This window comes from Notamacropus eugenii, chromosome 1 (assembly GCF_028372415.1).
Source record: "Notamacropus eugenii isolate mMacEug1 chromosome 1, mMacEug1.pri_v2, whole genome shotgun sequence".
NCBI classification, from domain to species: Eukaryota; Metazoa; Chordata; class Mammalia; order Diprotodontia; family Macropodidae; genus Notamacropus; species Notamacropus eugenii.
Window position 1 is genome coordinate 619,647,469 of NC_092872.1, and position 17,809 is coordinate 619,665,277.

A 17,809-nucleotide genomic window follows, 5' to 3' on the forward strand; every position below is an offset into this window, starting at 1 on the left:
TTAGAATATTTTTTTTAACGGAAAACCTGGGGCCTCAGGGAGGGGGTCAGGGGACAGAAGAGGGGGATGGAAGACTTGAGAGCAACAAGTGATGGGTCCCAATGAAGGGGAAGAGTCTAGGATGGAAGGGTTTCGGCCCCATTGCCCTGGCCCAGCTCAGAGTGAAAGTTGGACGTAAGCTGCTCCCGTTAGCTGGAGCTAGAGAGACAATAAACAAGGAGATTAAGTGGCTGTCTATGAGGACTGCTTGACAAGCTCAGCAGTTTCCTTTCAGCCCTTCCCAGGGCTGGGAGGCAACAAGAATGGGTGTAGGTCTTAGAGCTTTCAGAGGCAGAAAGTTCTTGGCACTGGAGAGAAAAGCGGTTTAGCGTTGACTTTTTAGGCAGGGGAAACAGAAATATGTTGTGTGCTGTGTTTTTGTCTACCTCTGCTAGCACCCTGAACCGCTGGCGATGTCTTCAGATAAGCTGGGCAGTCATGACTGTCTGTGTCTATACTGGCCACGTTACTCTCTACAGCTCCACAGGAGAGAGGGAGGGAAGTACGGGGTAACTGGGCGGCCGCAGGAACCATCCTTAAAGTTTGGCTGAAATTTGAAGGGTGGATCTTCAGTGGTTGAATGGAAGGTCCTTGAGAGAAGACCCCGCTCCATTTTTCAGTACCTGGAGCATAGAGAGATCTTAATGAATGCATGCTTGCTTGATTAATTTATCTGGTGATTTTCATGCCCTAGTATTACTGCCATCAAATTCAGTATTTTTTCCCCCCAAAGTTTTTTTTCCTCTGCATTTTTCTAATTTACCAAGAGCTATTTATCCAGTTCTACTCTGCCTGTAGTGGACAATAGTGTGTGTGTGTGTGTGTGTGTGTGTGTGTGTGTGTGTGTGTGTACCCGTACACAGACACAGAAGAGGGACTCAACAGAGCCAGTAATGAAAGCCTTATCAGCCCCTATTAGCAGAACACAAGTTTTTTAATGAGCCTAGCTGATCTGAAATCTCACTATTGACTGGTGGGACTTTATTTAATATAGTTTTATGTATCCTTTCTTAGGGAAGCAGAGTTGATCAAATTAATTTGATGAATGATCAATAGAGTCACTAAAGTATACCAAAGGGAGAAAAAATAAAAACATCATGGCCCCAGGGAGATGGTATGTATCATCTGAAGAGCACCTTAACTAAAGTTTGGAGGAAATTTATAGCTATAGGGTAATACATTTTTCAGCCATAGAAACCTTCAACCATTCTCTGCTAAGATATGGCCAGTTTATGATCTGCACTGGTGAAAAGAATACCCCATAAATGAATTAATAGTCATGTTAGTGTTGAAGGTTATACATTAAAAACCTCATAAAGAAAAAAACAATTCCAAGAGAGCTGATCTAAGGATCAAATGAGATGACATATGCAAAGTGCTATGCAAAACTGAGAAAAACTACATCAATTCAAGTAATGATAGTAAATAATAATAGGCAATGAGATTTCATGGATAGTGCACTGAGCTTGAAGTCAGAAAGACCTGAGTTCAAATCTGGCCTCAGACACTTACTAATATGTAACACTGTGCAAATCTCTTAACTCTCTTTGCCTCAGTTTCCTCACATGTAAAATGTGCTAGAGAAGGACATGGGAAACCATTTCAGTATCTTTGCCAAGAAAACCCCACAAAGAATTGGACACGACTGAAACAAATGAACAACAACAGTAACCATTAGATTGATGGGTCTTTTAATGATCGATTTTGAGAGAAAATGCCACAAGGATTCTAAAATACAACAAGGCAGAGTTCTGTACCTCTCCTGAAATAATCTTACAATTTTGCATAATTGTTTAGTTGTTCTATGAAATAAGTAGCACATAGTCTTATAAGAAATAGAACTAGAGGGGAATCTTAGAACTCACCCAATCTAGCCTCCTCATCTTACAGACAATCAGCAAACATTTATTCCATGCTTTGTTCCAGGTAAGCAGACTGAGTCCCTGAAAGAAAAAAAAAGATTTTCCTGAGGTCGAAGAGCTATCAGTCATAATAGCTGGTTGTTGTGTTTGTCCTTTGTTCTTGAAGAGGACCATGACATGAAGATGATGACATGACTTTCACTTGACCTTGATTTGAATGAGGCAGGGCTGTGCAAGGTCACCAGCCTCATTTTTTCCTCCAGAGGTATCTGGGTCCAGTGCCCTGATATTCATCAGGATGACTGGAGGTGTCCCAGGATGCAACATGGGACCTTGGCCATTTTAAGTTAAGATCTTATCGGATTCTCACTTTGAGTGAGATATACTTTCAATGAATAGTTCCATTTAAATAGTTACTCAAGGGATGGCTCATTTTAAGAAAAGAAAAAATAACAACAAAAAATCAAACTGGAAGGGGAAGCCCCTAGCGTACCTGGGTAAAAGAGAAATAGTTTATAGTAGCAGTTGTTATTCAAAGCCAGATCCTACACAATCAAGATGTAGGATCCTGCTGGGGATGGAAACTGGCAAACAAGTCAGAGACCTTTTGTGGAATGAACAAGGCTTTTCGTGAGGCTTTTCACTGAGAATCTCAGCAGTGGAAAGCGGCATATCAGAAACCATCCAGTCTAACCAACCCATACCTACACTGGAATCTCTACAGCCATGATGAGAAGTGGTCAACTGATTTAGCAGGAAGTTGTCCAGTGAGGTCTAAGTCCCAAGGCAGTCCATTTCATTTCTAGGAAGCTCTAATTGTTGAGAGATTTTTACCTTTCCTCAAGTCTAAAATTGATGCATTGAAATGTTATTCATTCACCCACTCATTCAGCACTGCTTTGACTAGTTCTGCTCTATTGTGCAAAGCAGGCTGATTCTAATACTCCTCATTATTGTCAATAATGGTCAATCATTTCAGTCATGTCTGACTCTTTGTGACCCCATTTTTGGGTGGTTTGCCATTTCCGTTGCCAGCTCATTTTACAGATGTGGAAACTGAGGCAGATTGAGTTGAGTGACTTGTCCTGGGTCATGTAGCCAGTAAACATCTGAGGCCAGATTTGAACTCAGGAAGATGAACCATCCTAAAACTCCAGGACTGGTGCTCTATCCATTATTCCTAAAAGCTCTATGGAAGCCCTTACAAACTTGAAGACAGATAATGTCGTTCCTTTTCTCTACTCTAAGTTTTATCTTTTCTAGGCTATCTTCATTTTTTAAAAATGATCTTATCTAGCATGAATTCTGACTCTCCCCAATCCTTTGCTTACTTTTCTCTGACGGCTAACCTGTTAAATAATTAGCCAAATATGCAGTTAGGTGGTTCAGTAGAATGATGGACCTGGAATCAGGAACACTTGAGTTCAAATCTAGCCTCAGACATTTCCTAGCCATATGACCTTGGACAAATAATTTTTCTTCTCTCTGCCTCAGTTTCCTCATCCATAAAATGGGAATAATAATATTACCTAACTCCTAGAGTATGCTTACTAGCTGTATGATTTAGGGTAAGTCATTTAATCTTTCAGTTTCTTTCACTGTAAAGTGATACAGAGGGAAGGGGGACTAGAAGCCTTCTGAGATCTCTTCCAACTACAGCTCTATGAGCCTAAGTTGCCTATCCTTAATGAGTTCACTGCCTAATAAGTGGATGAATATGACATATGTAACTTTATGGCATGGATAGTTCCTGAGATCTGTACATAAAGCAGTCTATAAGGTCCAAGGGGGGAAAGATCATTCCTATCTGAGGGTATCAGGGAAGTCTTCCTGGAGTAAGTGACATTGAAGATGGATTTTCAAGTCAGGATTTAAATAATGAGAAGGACAGAAGAGGTGGTATTGCAGGCACATGGAATAGTATGGTCAAGGGTGGGAACATGCAGGGAATAGATATGGTGTGGTGAAAAGCAGGAGAAAAAAGAGAAAGATAGGGCACCCTTCACTGAAATTTCCAGATTACCCCAAATTGGAGCCATTGATGGATGAGTTATGAAGCTCCTGGACCCAGAAGCTCTATAGATGTTTATTTAGTATACCTTGATGTACTAGGTGTAATGCTGAAAGGGTAATCTGACCCTGCCACTGTCCCTCAAGCAAAACAGAACTAAGGCAGGTGCCATTTTAATTTAGGGGCAATAATTCCACCAACACTCAGCAAATGGGAAATCCAAAACCCTGGAAATCTCATTTCCTGAATGGGTCACCAGGTTTTTTGTGATGAAGGGCAAAACAGGGAGATGCAGGGTGACTGTCACCAACTCTGTTACGTACTCATGGAAGCCTGGTGCCATCTTATGGTCAGGGAAGGGAATGAGTTGCTGGAGAGTTGGAGGGCAAAGAGTTCAATAACAATAACAATCCACTTTGGAGTGCCTACTATGTATAATACATTGTGTTGGGCTGAGTTTGAAATGATTAGATAACTCACAATCTGACTTCCTAGAACTTAGAGTCTAACTCTCTTCAGGCAGTTGAACTTATCCTGAAGAGAATGGACAGCACAAGCTTTGAAAGAATAAAGTCTTGGGCTCCAGAAGACCCACAGAGTAGTGAATGGACGACATTTCCAATCAACCAGTCTATCAATAGCCATTTATTAAATACTTATTATAGACTGGGCATCATGGGAAATAGAAAAGAAATAGAAAAGCAAAGATGGTGGAGTAAGAAGTAAATTGCTGTAGTTCTCTCATATTCATCTCTGAACAATGGTAAAATAATGTCCCAGAGCAAATGCTTTAACAGTAGAACCAGCAGAAAGATGAGGTAGAGCAGTGTTTTAGCCATGGAGACTTGGAGGATTGACAAAATTGGTCTGTCTCACTCAGGTAAAGGGGGAGCATAGGAAGCAACCCAGAAAACCAGCAAGAAACCCCACCTCAGCAAATCAGTTGGAGATCCTGAACCCTAGTGTGATGGAGCTGGCAAATGCCAACACCAGGGTATAGCCAGGGGAAATGTCAGACTCCAGCTCAGAGTCTTGCTCCAGTGTAGCCCTGGAAAGGTAGGTGTCCTCCAACAGCTACACCTCCATATGCTTCAGTATAACCCCAGGGAAATGCAGATCCCATGTGGCTTCAGCATATGTCAGATACCACCACTAGGACCCCAGCCCAGTACCAGGTAACCTCCCTTCATCAATGCCAGCCATCCTCCACTCCCCTCTCCACTCTCAATACAATACCAGGCAGGAGAGTCCCCTGTGGGCCTCAGAGAAACACCAGATAAACAGCCCATCCCTGCAGCCATTGGCACAAGAAGTCTGAGACAGAGTCACTTCCACCCTGAGGGCAAAGATCAAATTTAAAAGAAAAGAAACCTCCCTCCCTCCTCCCCCCCAAAAAAAGATGTGCAAAAAACAAAAAAGAATCTGACCATAGAAAGTTGTGGTGATAAGGAAGACTAAGACACAAATTCAGAAGAGAACAATAATATCAAAACATTGGGCAAAACCCCAAAGAAAAACAGGAAGTGGTCTCAAGCCCAGGAAGAATTCATGGAAGAGCTCAAAAAGGAGTTTAAAAATCATATAATAGAGGTAGAAGAAAAATTGGGAAAAGAAATGAGAGTCATGCAAGAGACTTGTGAAAAAAAGTCTCAACAGCTTGGAAAAATGCTTAAAAAATAATATTGGTCAAATGGAAAAGGAGATACAAAATCCAATGAAGAAAACAACTCTTTAAAGAGTACAATTGACAAAATGTAAAAGAAAGTACAAAAACTAATTGAGGAAAACAATACCTTAAAAATTAGAATTGGGTAAGTGGAAGCTAATGACTCTATGAGACATTATCAATCAATCAAACAAATTCAAAAGAATGAAAAAAATGGAGTAAAATGTAAAATATCTCATGGGAAAAACAACTGACCTGGAAAATAGATCTAGGAGAGAAAATATCAGAATCATTGGACTACCTGAAATCCGTAATGAAAAGGAGGACTTGGTCATCATCAAAGAGCATCAAAGATGTTGTCATCTTTCAAGAAATTATCAAGGAAAACTGCCCTGATATCCTGGAAGCAGAGGACAAAACAAGCATCCAAAGAATTCACCAATCACCTCAGGAAAGAGATCCCAAAATAAAATTCTCAAGGAACATTATAGCCAAATTGCACAACTATCAGGTCAAGGAAGGAAAAAATAGTACAAGTGGACAGAAAGAAACAATTCAAATATTGGGGAGTCACAATGAGGATCACACAGGACTTGGTACCTGCAACATTAAAGGATCAGAGGTCATGGGACATGATATTCCAGAGGGCAAAGGAGCTAGAACTGCAATCAGTGTCACTTACCTGGAAAACTTAAGTATAATACACCAAGGGAAAAATAGTTATTGAATGAAACAGAAGGATTTCAAATCTTCATAAAGAGAAGACTAGAATTAAATAAAAAATTTGATCTCTAGTATAAGAGCCAAGAGAAGCATAAACCAGCAAAATGGAGGAAGTAAACAAGGGATTCAAAATAGCTAAACTGTTTACATCTTGACATAGGAAGATGATACTTGTAACTCTTAAAAATTGTATCATTACCAGTACAGATAAAAGAAATATACATAGATAGAGAGTATGGATATAAGGTGAATTTGAGGGAATGACAAAAAAATTAAGAGATGACAAAGAGGTGTGCAATGGTGAAAAAGGAAGAATGGGGGTAAATTACCTCACATGAAGAGATAACAAAGACCTATTACAGTGAAGGGGAAGATGGAGGGATGGGCAATGGACATCATTTAACCCTTATTCTTACCAGTATTGGCTCAAAGAGGGAATAATATACACAATCAATTGAATGTAGAAATCTACCTTACCCAATAGTTAAGTGGAGTGAAGGAGATTAAGTAAAGGGTGGTGGTGGGGGAACTGACAATGGGGAGATCAGATTAGGGGAGGTGGTAGACAGAAGCAAAACACTGGTGAGATGACAAAGGGTGAAAGGAGAGAGAGAACAAACTGGAGGAAGAATAGAATGGAGGGAAATACACATGTAGTAACCACACTGTGAATGTGAATGGGATGAACATTCCCATTAAATGGAAGTAGATAGCAAAGTAGATCAAAAACCAAAATCCTATGATATGTTGCCCATAAGAAATACACTTGAAGGGGGGCGGAGCCAAGGTGGCGTAGTAGAAAGACGCACATACACATAGCTCCGAACCCACAACCCATAGAACAACTACAAAGAAGTAACTCACGGCGAATTCTGCACCCAGAGGCCACAGAACATTGGAGCGAGGGAGATTTCTGTTCCGGAGAGACCTGCAAACCTCTCGTAAAAGGTCCTTCGTGCTGCGGACTGGGCGCCGGGACTGGGAGCTGAGTACAGCCCTGCCGTGGCCGCGGCACCGAGAGGAAGAGATCCGAGCGGGCTTCAGGGACGGGATCTCCAGCGGCTGCACAAGTACCTCCACCCACAGGTGACGGGGGTCTGTGAGAGAGTCCCTTTGGTGGGTCGAGGGGGGAGTGGGGTGCCCCCATGGCTCGGGCCCCCTCGGGAGACAGAAGCTGAGGGGCAGCGGCAGACCAGGGCTCTCCAAGCAGGCAGGAGCCTGGATCCATTGTTGAAGGTCTGTGCATAAACTCCCTGAGGGAACTGAGCCTGAGAGGCAGCCCTGCCCTCACCTGAGCATCTGAATTTAATCTCACACTGAATAGCAGCCCTGCCCCCGCCCAAAGCCCTGAGGCTGGAAGCAGCATTTGAATCTCAGACCCCAAACACTGGCTGGGAGGATGAGGAGGTGAGGTGGGTGTGAGGAAAATATTCAGAGGTCAAGTCACTGGCTGGGAAAATGCCCAGAAAAGGGAAAAGAAATAAGACTATAGAAGGTTACTTTCTTGGTGAACAGGCATTTCCTCCCTTCCTTTCTGATGAGGAAGAGCAATGCTTACCATCAGGCAAAGACACAGAAATCAAGGCTTCTGTGTCCCAGCCCACTCAATGGGCACAGGCCATGGAAGAGCTCAAAAAGAATTTTGAAAATCAAGTTAGAGAGGTGGAGGAAAAGCTGGGAAGAGAAATGAGAGACATGAAGTCAAAGCATGAACAGCAAATCAGCTCCCTGCTAAAGGAGACCCAAAAAAATGTTGAAGAAAATAACACCTTGAAAACTAGCCTAACTCAATTGGCAAAAGAGGTTCAAAAAGCCAATGAGGAGAAGAATGCTTTCAAAAGCAGAATTAGCCAAATGGAAAAGGAGATTCAAAAGCTCACTGAAGAAAATAGTTCTTTCAAAATTAGAATGGAACAGATGGAGGCTAATGACTTTATGAGAAACCAAGAAATCACAAAACAAAACCAAAAGAATGAAAAAATGGAAGATAATGTGAAATATCTCATTGGAAAAACAACTGACCTGGAAAATAGAGCCAGGAGAGACAATTTAAAAATTATGGGCCTACCTGAAAGCCATGATCAGAAAAAGAGCCTAGACATCATCTTTCATGAAATTATCAATGAAAACTGCCCTGAGATTCTAGAACCAGAGGGCAAAATAAATATTCAAGGAATCCACAGAACACCGCATGAAAGAGATCCAAAAAGAGAAACTCCTAGGAACATTGTGGCCAAATTCCAGAACTCCCAGGTGAAAGAGAAAATATTGCAAGCAGCTAGAAAGAAACAATTCAAGTATTGTGGAAATACAATCAGGATAACACAAGATCTAGCAGCTTCTACATTAAGGGATCGAAGGGCATGGAATAGGATATTCCAGAAGTCAAAGGAACTAGGACTAAAACCAAGAATCACCTACCCAGCAAAACTGAGTATAATACTTCAGGGGAAAAATTGGTCTTTCAGTAAAATAGAGGATTTTCAAGCATTCTTGATGAAAAAACCAGAGCTGAAAAGAAAATTTGACTTTCTAACACAAGAATGAAGAGAACCATGAAAAGGTGAACAGCAAAGAGAAGTCACAAGGGACTTACTAAAGTTGAACTGTTTACATTCCTACATGGAAAGACAATATTTGTAACTCTTGAAACATTTCAGTATCTGGGTACTGGGTGGGATTACACACACACACATGCACACACACACACACACATAGAGACAGAGTGCACAGAGTGAATTGAAGAGGATGGGATCATATCTTAAAAAAAATGAAATCAAGCAGTGAGAGAGAAAGATATTGGGAGGAGAAGGGGAGAATTGAATGGGGCAAATTATCTCTCATAAAAGAGGCAAGCAAAAGACTCATTAGTGGAGGGATAAAGAGGGGAGGTGAGAGAAAAACATGAAGTCTACTCTCATCACATTCCACTAAAGGAAAGAATAAAATGCCTACTCATCTTGGTATGAAAACCTATCTTACAATACAGGAAAGTGGAGGATAAGGGGATAAGCAGAGTGGGGGGGGATGATAGAAGGGAGGGCATGGGGAGGAGAGTGCAATTTGAGGTCAACACTCATGGGGAGGGATAGGATCAAAAGAGAATAGAAGTAATGGGGGACAGGATAGGATGGAGGGAAATATAGTTAGTCCTATACAACACAACTATTATGGAAGTCATTTGCAAAACTACACAGATTTGGCCTATATTGAATTGCTTGCCTTCCAAAGGGAAGGGGTGGAGAGGGAGGGAGCTAAAGAAGTTGGAACTCAAAGTGTTAGGATCAGCTGTAATGTTCTTACCACTAGGAAATAAGAAATACAGGTAAAGGGGTATAGAAAGCTATCTGGCCCTACAGGACAAAAGAGAAGACAGAGACAAGGGCAGAGAGGGATGATAGAAGAGAGAGCAGATTGGTCATAGGGGCAATTAGAATGCTTGGCGTTTGGGGGGGAGGGGAGAAAAGGGGAAAAATTTGAAACCCAAAATTTTGTGAAAATGAATGTTAAAAGCTAAATAAAAAAAAAAAAAACTAGCAAAGATTAAACAAAATTAATGGGAACACTCAGTGTTGGAGAGTTTGGGAATACAGGCACACTGATGACAGTTGGTGGAGCACTGAAGTGGTTCAACCCTATTATTTCAGTTTGAAACGATGTAAGGAAAGTGACTAGAGCAAGGTATATTCATAGTTGTATTTCATATGGGAATAAAAATTGAAAAACAAAGTCAGCCCCCATTGAGTGAAGGGTGACTGAAAAATATTATAGTATGGAATATTATTGTGTGGTATGAGATTACAAATATGAAGAATTCAGAGAAATATGGGAAGTTTTGTGTGAAATAATAAAGAGAAAAATCAAGAAAACCAAGAAAACAACATACACAATCACCAAAGTGATGGAAATGAAAAGAACGTTAAAACAAAACTGAATGCTACATAGTTATAATGAATAAAAGAAAGAAAGAATAGCTGAGAAAATATACTTCCTTCCATTCGCTGTCGAGTTGGGAACTCTAGGTATGGAATATTGTATCAACTGTCAGACTTGGTCAGTGTGTTGGGTGACTGCTGAATTACCTTTTTTCCTTTCCTTTTTAATCTGTTACAAGGAAAGGTAGGTCCAAGACCTCAACCACATCAATGAAAAGGTTCATCATAGGAAGTTGAATTCTGATCATGGAAAAACCAGTAAAGATCCTTATGAAAAGAAATTAAATTTACCTCTTCTCTCACAGTGGAGAGGTGGCATTCTCTCAGTTCTTTTTCTTGTCATTCTTATAGCTAGATTTTCTAGTGCAATATTGAACAGTAATAGTGATCATGGAGATCCTTGATAGTAAGTCTACTAGGATGCGAGCTTTATTCCATAAATAAAAAAATTAAATTAAAAAGAAAAATTAAAAAAAAAAGAATCACTTAAACTGTATGTCAGAATTGTCTCTACATGTAATTGAAAAAATAAAATACTATTAAAATAAAATTTTTAAATATAAAAAAAAAAAAAAAAAGAAATACACTTGAAGCAGAGAGACACTCACAGAGTAAAGGTAAGGGGCTGGAGAATCTATTATGCTTCAGCTGAAGTAAAAAAGCAGGGGTAGCAATCTTGATCTTAGACAAAGTAAATGCAAAAATAGAACTAATTTAAAGAGATAAGGAAGGAAAATACATTTTGCTAGAAGGTACCATAGACAATGAAGCAATCAAATGAGAAAACCACAGAATAGTCTTATCTGTTGAGATCTATGGGGAGGGGAAGATTCATGATCAACAAGAGATAGAGAGCATTACAAAGTATAGAATGAATTATTTTGGTCATATCAAAGTGAAAAACTTTTGTACAAACAAAATTAATGTAACCAAAATTAGAAGGAAAACTGAAACTGGGAAGCAATTTTTGTAGCAATTGTCTGTGATAAAGGCCTCAATTCTCAAATTTTTAGAGAACAGAGTCAAATTTATGAGAATATAAGCCATTCCCTAATTGATAAATTGCCAAAGGATATTAATAAGCAGTTTTCAGATGAAGAAATCAGATATCTATAAGCATATGAAGAAGTGCTCTAAATCACTTTTGTTTGGAGGAATGTAAATTAAAGCAACTCTGAGGGACCACCTGTAAAAGCAAGTGAAGAGGGTCTGCTATCACAGATTCTTTGATCTGCTTTTCTAAAAGAAAAGGCAACTTTCGAGGGGCCAACAGTCACTCTAATCAAGCACATGTATCATGCACTTAGTTCAAGGGAAAAAGTCAGTACCCTGAACTTCAGATAAAATACAGAGAAATAAAAATCAACAGGCATGACTTCCAACTGTCTGACATAAGCAATACATATATCATAGATCAACAGACAGAGCCAACTGTCTGACCATTATATAGATACATAGTTACCAGAGAGAGAAGCACCAACGTCTGGGTTTTCAAAGCCAGGGGACTTCTTAGCCATTGCCCAGAGTCTCTTCTAGCCAAACAAACACTCCCAAAGAGTCAGCCCCAAAGTAAAACCTCACCTCAGAGTACTTATACATTTTTCAGAGCCATTGGGTGTCACAACCCTTGAGAATCAGTGCCTCATTGACAAAAGGTATGAACCTTCCTACAAATCTTCCCAGCCCATTCATGGGTAGGGAAGATCTTCCCTTTAAGAAACAAAATTGACAATAAGCAAAAATACATTATCAATATACCACCTCACACTAATCAGATTGGTTAATATGACAAAAAAGGAAAATGATAAATATTGGAGAAGATGTGGGGAAATTGGGACACTACTGCATTGTTGGTGGAGTTGTGAACTGATCCAACCATTCTGGAGAGCAATTTAGAATTATGCCTCAAGGACAACCAAACTGTGCATAACCCTTGATCCAGCAATGCTACTTCTAGGTCTATATTACAAAGAGACGATAAAAAGGAGAAAGTACCCGTATGTGCTAAAATATTTATAGCAACCCTATTTTTGGTAGCAAAATACTGGAAATTGAGAGGATGCCCATCAATTGAGGAATGGCTGAACAAGTTGTGGTATATGAATGTAATGGAATATAATTGTACAATAAGAAATGATAAGCAGGCAGATTAAAAAAAAAAAACAACCCTGGAAAGACTTGTAGAAACTGATGCAAAATGAAATGAACAGAACTAGGAAAACACTTACACAGTATCAGCAACATTATGTGATGATCAATTATGAATGACTCAGCTCTTCTCAGCAACATACTAGTCCAAGACAAGAACAAAAGAGTCATGAAAGAAAATGTTGTTCAGAAATGGATATCCAGATAAAGAACTGATGGACTCTGAAGGCAGATTGAAGCGTATTTTTTTTTAGTTTATTTTTTCTCTTTTTTTCTTTTGGTCTCTTTCTTCTACAACTGTGATGACCATGAAAATGTTTTACAAGATAGCATATGTATAAACTATATCAAAATGCCTACCATTTTTGGAAGAGGGAAGGGGAGGGAGGGAGAAAAATTTTGAACTCAAAATCCTGTAAGAATGAATGCTAAAAATTTTCTTGATATGTAATTGTGGGGGAAAAAAGGAAATACTATTTAAAGATAAAACAAACAAAAAGAGATATAAGACCCACTCCCTGACATCATGGAAAGAGTTCCAGAGTTGGAGTCAGGAGACCTGGCATTGAGTCTTAGCCTTGATATTTATCAACTGACCTTGGCCAAGTCACTTTAAACTTTCTGAGCCTGCAGAAGGAGGTTAATCATGTTTTCACTTCCTATCCAGGGCTGTTGTGAGGAAAACTCTTTGTAAACCTTAATGTATGATAGAAAGCTGAATTTTTAATGTCAAGTTAGCATTTAAATAGAACTTTATGGTTTACAAAGCACTCCATGAATACAATCTCATTTTATTCTCAGGGCAACCCTGAGAGGCAGATGCCATTATTATCCTCATTTTATAGATGAGGAAACAGATTAAGAGAGGTTAATTGACTTGCTCAGGGTCAGACAGCTAATAAGTGTCTGAGGCTGAATTTGAATTCACATCCACCTGACCCCAAATCCACTACTCTATCTATTATACCACCTAGCTGCTGCTTGTTCTTACCATCTCATGGGAAGAGTCAAGAAGGACAGATATAAGGAATACTAATAACCAGTTAGGACCAGCCTTAGTGGTGAATCCCTTGGTAGAGGCTCTAGGACTATATCAGATGAAGAGAAAGGAGGGTGGGCAGAATAGAAGGTAGCCCCATTCCTGAGGATGAGAATTCTTTCCCAGCATACCCTGGGGCTAATTACTGAACTGGGAGACCTCATGGAAGCATCTTTCCTGGGGCGCTCCCTCTTGTCAGTGCTCTGGGGAAAGCTATCATGGGATAGTGAAATCAGAGGACCTGCCGTTAAAGCTTATTACCAGTCAAATTTTGGGTTGTATAGAAGAGGTTCCAATATTCTCTGCCTGCTTCAGGTTAACTTTAGTGCTCAGACCATTTGGGAATGGAGAACATCCTGGCTGCTTCTAGCCATGTGCCAACAGTAATTGTTATTTTGGTATGACAGAGGGAATAAACATTTATATAGTCCTTACTATGTGCCAGGCACTGTGGTAAGCATTTTTTTCCATTAGAGATATAATCTCATTTGATCCTCACAATAATCCTTCAAGGTAGGTGCTATTATCCTCATTTTTACAATTGAGGAAGCTGAGGCAGGCAGAGTTTAAGTGATTTGCATAAGGTCACACATGTGGATGAATTTTAATTCACTTTTTCCTGTCTCCAGGCTCAGCACTCTATATGCTGTGCCACCAGTTGTCTCTGGTATAGAAAACACTGACTCATTAATAGAGTTAGGAAGGTGTGAGGGTTTGTCATTTAAAAAAGAGAGAGAAGTCATGGCTTGCCTTTTTCCTTCCATTTTCTAGGTGTTCTCAAACCAGGAAGCTTTTATCTGATTTCTGAATGTCTTTTCCATTTTGTCTTTCCTCTCCTGAGTAGGTGATGGAAAATGAACTCTGAGAAAGTTGCATTCAGACTTACAGAGGACCCTGTGAATCTGAGAAGTCTGGAACATGGAGCATGACTATCATCCAGGAGAGATTCTTTATCAGAGAAGACAACCACTGGCACAAAGATGACTTGGAGCTGTTTGACAGTACAGAAGCAAAGTAAAGTGTGGCCGTGGTTATTCCACAATTCTGCCAACTGCTTTATGTCTCGATAGGGTTTAAATATTAGTCTCCTGAAAGATAAGCAGCTAGGTGATGTGGTGGATAGAATGCCAGGCTTGAAATCAGGAAGACCTGAGTTCAAATCCAGCCTCAGATTCTTCCTAGCTCTGTGACCCTGAGCAAATCACTTAATCATGTTTGCCTCAGTTTGTCCACTGTGAAATGCACTGGAGAAGGCAATGGCAAATCACTCCAGTGTCTTTGTCAAGAAAGCCCCAGATGAGGTCACGAAGAAAAAAAATGACCAGTAACAACCTGAGAGATTATTACCGAATCCTCTTTTAAACTTTTCTGTCAATGCACATTGATAGAAATGTACGTCTTCTGGGTCTTATTGCTTTTTTTCCCTTTTGGTAACAAAACATCCACCCACTATCAAATTTGTAATGTACATTGAATACTTTTTCTATACTCTACCCTCTTTTAGGAAGACCTAGACCTGTCTGGACAGTTCAAGAATATTTGGATCTTAAAAAAGGACACTGGATGGGGTACTGTTGAAACCAAGACATAATTTGCTAATGGTCATATTTTAGAAATAAGTAGTCAATCAACAAACATTTATTAAGCACCTTCTATGTGCCAGGCACCATGCAAAGAGCTAGTGATACAAAGAAAGGCAAAATAGGGATCTTGTTCTGATTTTCTCAAGTCATACTATTATTATAGTACTCATAGCAAAAGTCACATTTATACAGAACTTTAATATTTGCTAAGCATTTTACCCACAAAACCTGAGTAACTTTGGTGTAAAAGGATTATCCCTATTTTTCAGATGAGAAAATTGAGGCTGGTAGAGAATCCACAGTCACACAGCTAGTCAATGTTGAAGTCATGGTTAGAACATGGATCTATTGACCACAATGAGCAGCGGATTCCATCTGCACAAAAAAGGTGACCTGTGTCCAACCTAAGCTAACCTTGGCTAGACTGGGGCTGTATTGGGTCAAGTGGAACTGATCAAACTTGGGAAGAAATTAGTCAAATTGTGCAGGGCCATAGGTAACCAAGATAGACCAAAGAGAACTATGGCCAGTCTGGGCAGGACTGAGCTGGACTAAACCAAGTCAGGCCAAACCAAACTAGACTGTGTTGAGTTGAACTGGGCCAAGCCAAATCAGAGGAGATGAGTCAAACTAGGCCAGGGTCAGACTGAACCAAGAAGGTATGAATTCTTTTCTAACATAGACTCAAAGAAAGTTGGCTCTCATCCCTTCCCCCACTGGCCCCAAGTCCATAATCTACATAGACAAAAGTGACCCTTGGGGCAACTGCTTATTCTAAAAGACTCATTAATAACAGGTCCAAACTGAAACCCAATGGCTCAGGAGTTACAAGATGGATAACTAACCATTCTTCTTCTCAACCTCTTAAAGAAAGCTAGCGGGGAAGGCTAAATTACCCACTGAAAATCTGTTGCAATACTTGACTGATTAAATCCAGGTTTCCTGTTTGTTTTGGAGTGGAGAAAACACAGCGACCTCTTAAACCAATATCACAGACAGGAAATGACACTCTGGAGACACTGGCCCCTGAAACCTGACCCAGCCAGGCCGGCCTCTTCCCAAACAAGGGACTATTTGCTGCCCATAGCCAATACCTGCTCAACATGATGGAAAGTGTGTTCCCTCCACATCTCCCTGGGTAACATTGGTGCTCTGAATATAAATTATATACTTAAAATGTGCTTAGCTTGTCATTTCTTCCTTACATTTAAAACCAGGTGATTTCAATGTGATTGGGAAGACTTTCACAGTAGAGAAGGTTCTTGTAAATCGACCATTAAAATTCTGCTTAAAAACACACATTTAGAACATAGAGAGGTGAGACTGGGGCAGTGGGAAAGAAGGAAGAAAGATGTGGGAGGAGGTAGCAAGGGTCACAATAGCCTTTTAATCAGAAACCTTTCTAGGACTTATTAAGACCAGAGAACTAAGGGGAATTTTTTCTGGGTGGTTTTCTGAGTCTTGTATGACAGGATTGTCCTCTATCTCACCTTTCCACTTACCTTTTCTCTCTCTCTCTCTCTCTCTCTCTCTCTCTCTGTCTCTCTCTCTCTTTCTCTCTCATCTATCTATCCATCTGTCTATCTTTCTATTTATCCACACACAAACCATATGTATATATGTATGCATATATACACACATATTTATGTTCATTGATGTTTTCTACCTTTTTAGTATTTTTGTTAATGTCCTACCATGTTAAGAAAAAATAATTATTACTTCTTCTTGATGTGTGTCAAGATTCCCTGATATTGTCTGTATTACCAACGGTGTTAAGAGTCACTAGAAGAGTGACAATCCATAATCCCCCTGGCCTCTTTACCCTTGAAAGTCTAAAATAATAATAGTAATTATGATGACTTGCAGTCATGATGGCAGCTCTTTACATATATTGTCTCATTTGATCTTTACAACAAAAATCCTTATTTTACAGATGAGGAAACTAAGGCCAAGAAAAGGTTTAAGTGACTTGCCCAGAATCACATGGCTAATAAGTATCTGAGGTAGGATTTGAACTCAGTGCTTTCTGATTGCAAGTCCAGAACTCAATTATTCACTGGGACAACTAGTTGTCCAGACTTCACATTTTCAATTCTCTTGGTCTTACAAACTTTCTTCCTGATATGTCTCATTAGTTGGGAATTCTCAAGGAAACCTCATCACTTTGTAGAGTAGCAAGGGCTCTGGAATTCAAGAGAACTTGGTTCTTGTCCCTGCTTTGATTCACTATGTGGACTTTTCAAAGCAAGTCACTTTTCATCTATACAAATAAAGAGCTTGGAGATATGATAAGAAGGTTCCTCCCACTTCTGTTTTCTATATTCTGAGGTCCCTCCCTGCTCTGATAGTCTATGTTCTGTATTTTCCCAGTTCTAACAGTCTATATCCTAAGGTCCCTCCTAGCTCTGACATTTTATCAATTAATCAATAAGCATTAATTGAGCACCTACTCCATGCCAGTTGGGGCAGCTAGGTGGCGCAGGACATAAAGTGCCAGACTTGGAGTCAAAAAGACTCATCTTCCTGAGTTTCAATCTGGGCTCAGACGTTTACTAGCTGTGTGACTTTGGGCAAGTCAGCTTTCTGTCAGTTTCCTCATCTAAAAAATGAGCTGGAGAAGGAAAATGGCAAACGACTCTAGTGTCTTTGCCAAGAAAATGCCAAAAGGGGTCACAAAGAGATACAACTAAAAAACAACTAAACAAACAAACAAAAATGTGCCACTTGCTATACTAGGTGTCAGGAATACAACAAAAAAATGTAAGTCTTTGCCTTCAGAGAGTTTACATTTTTGAGGGAAGAT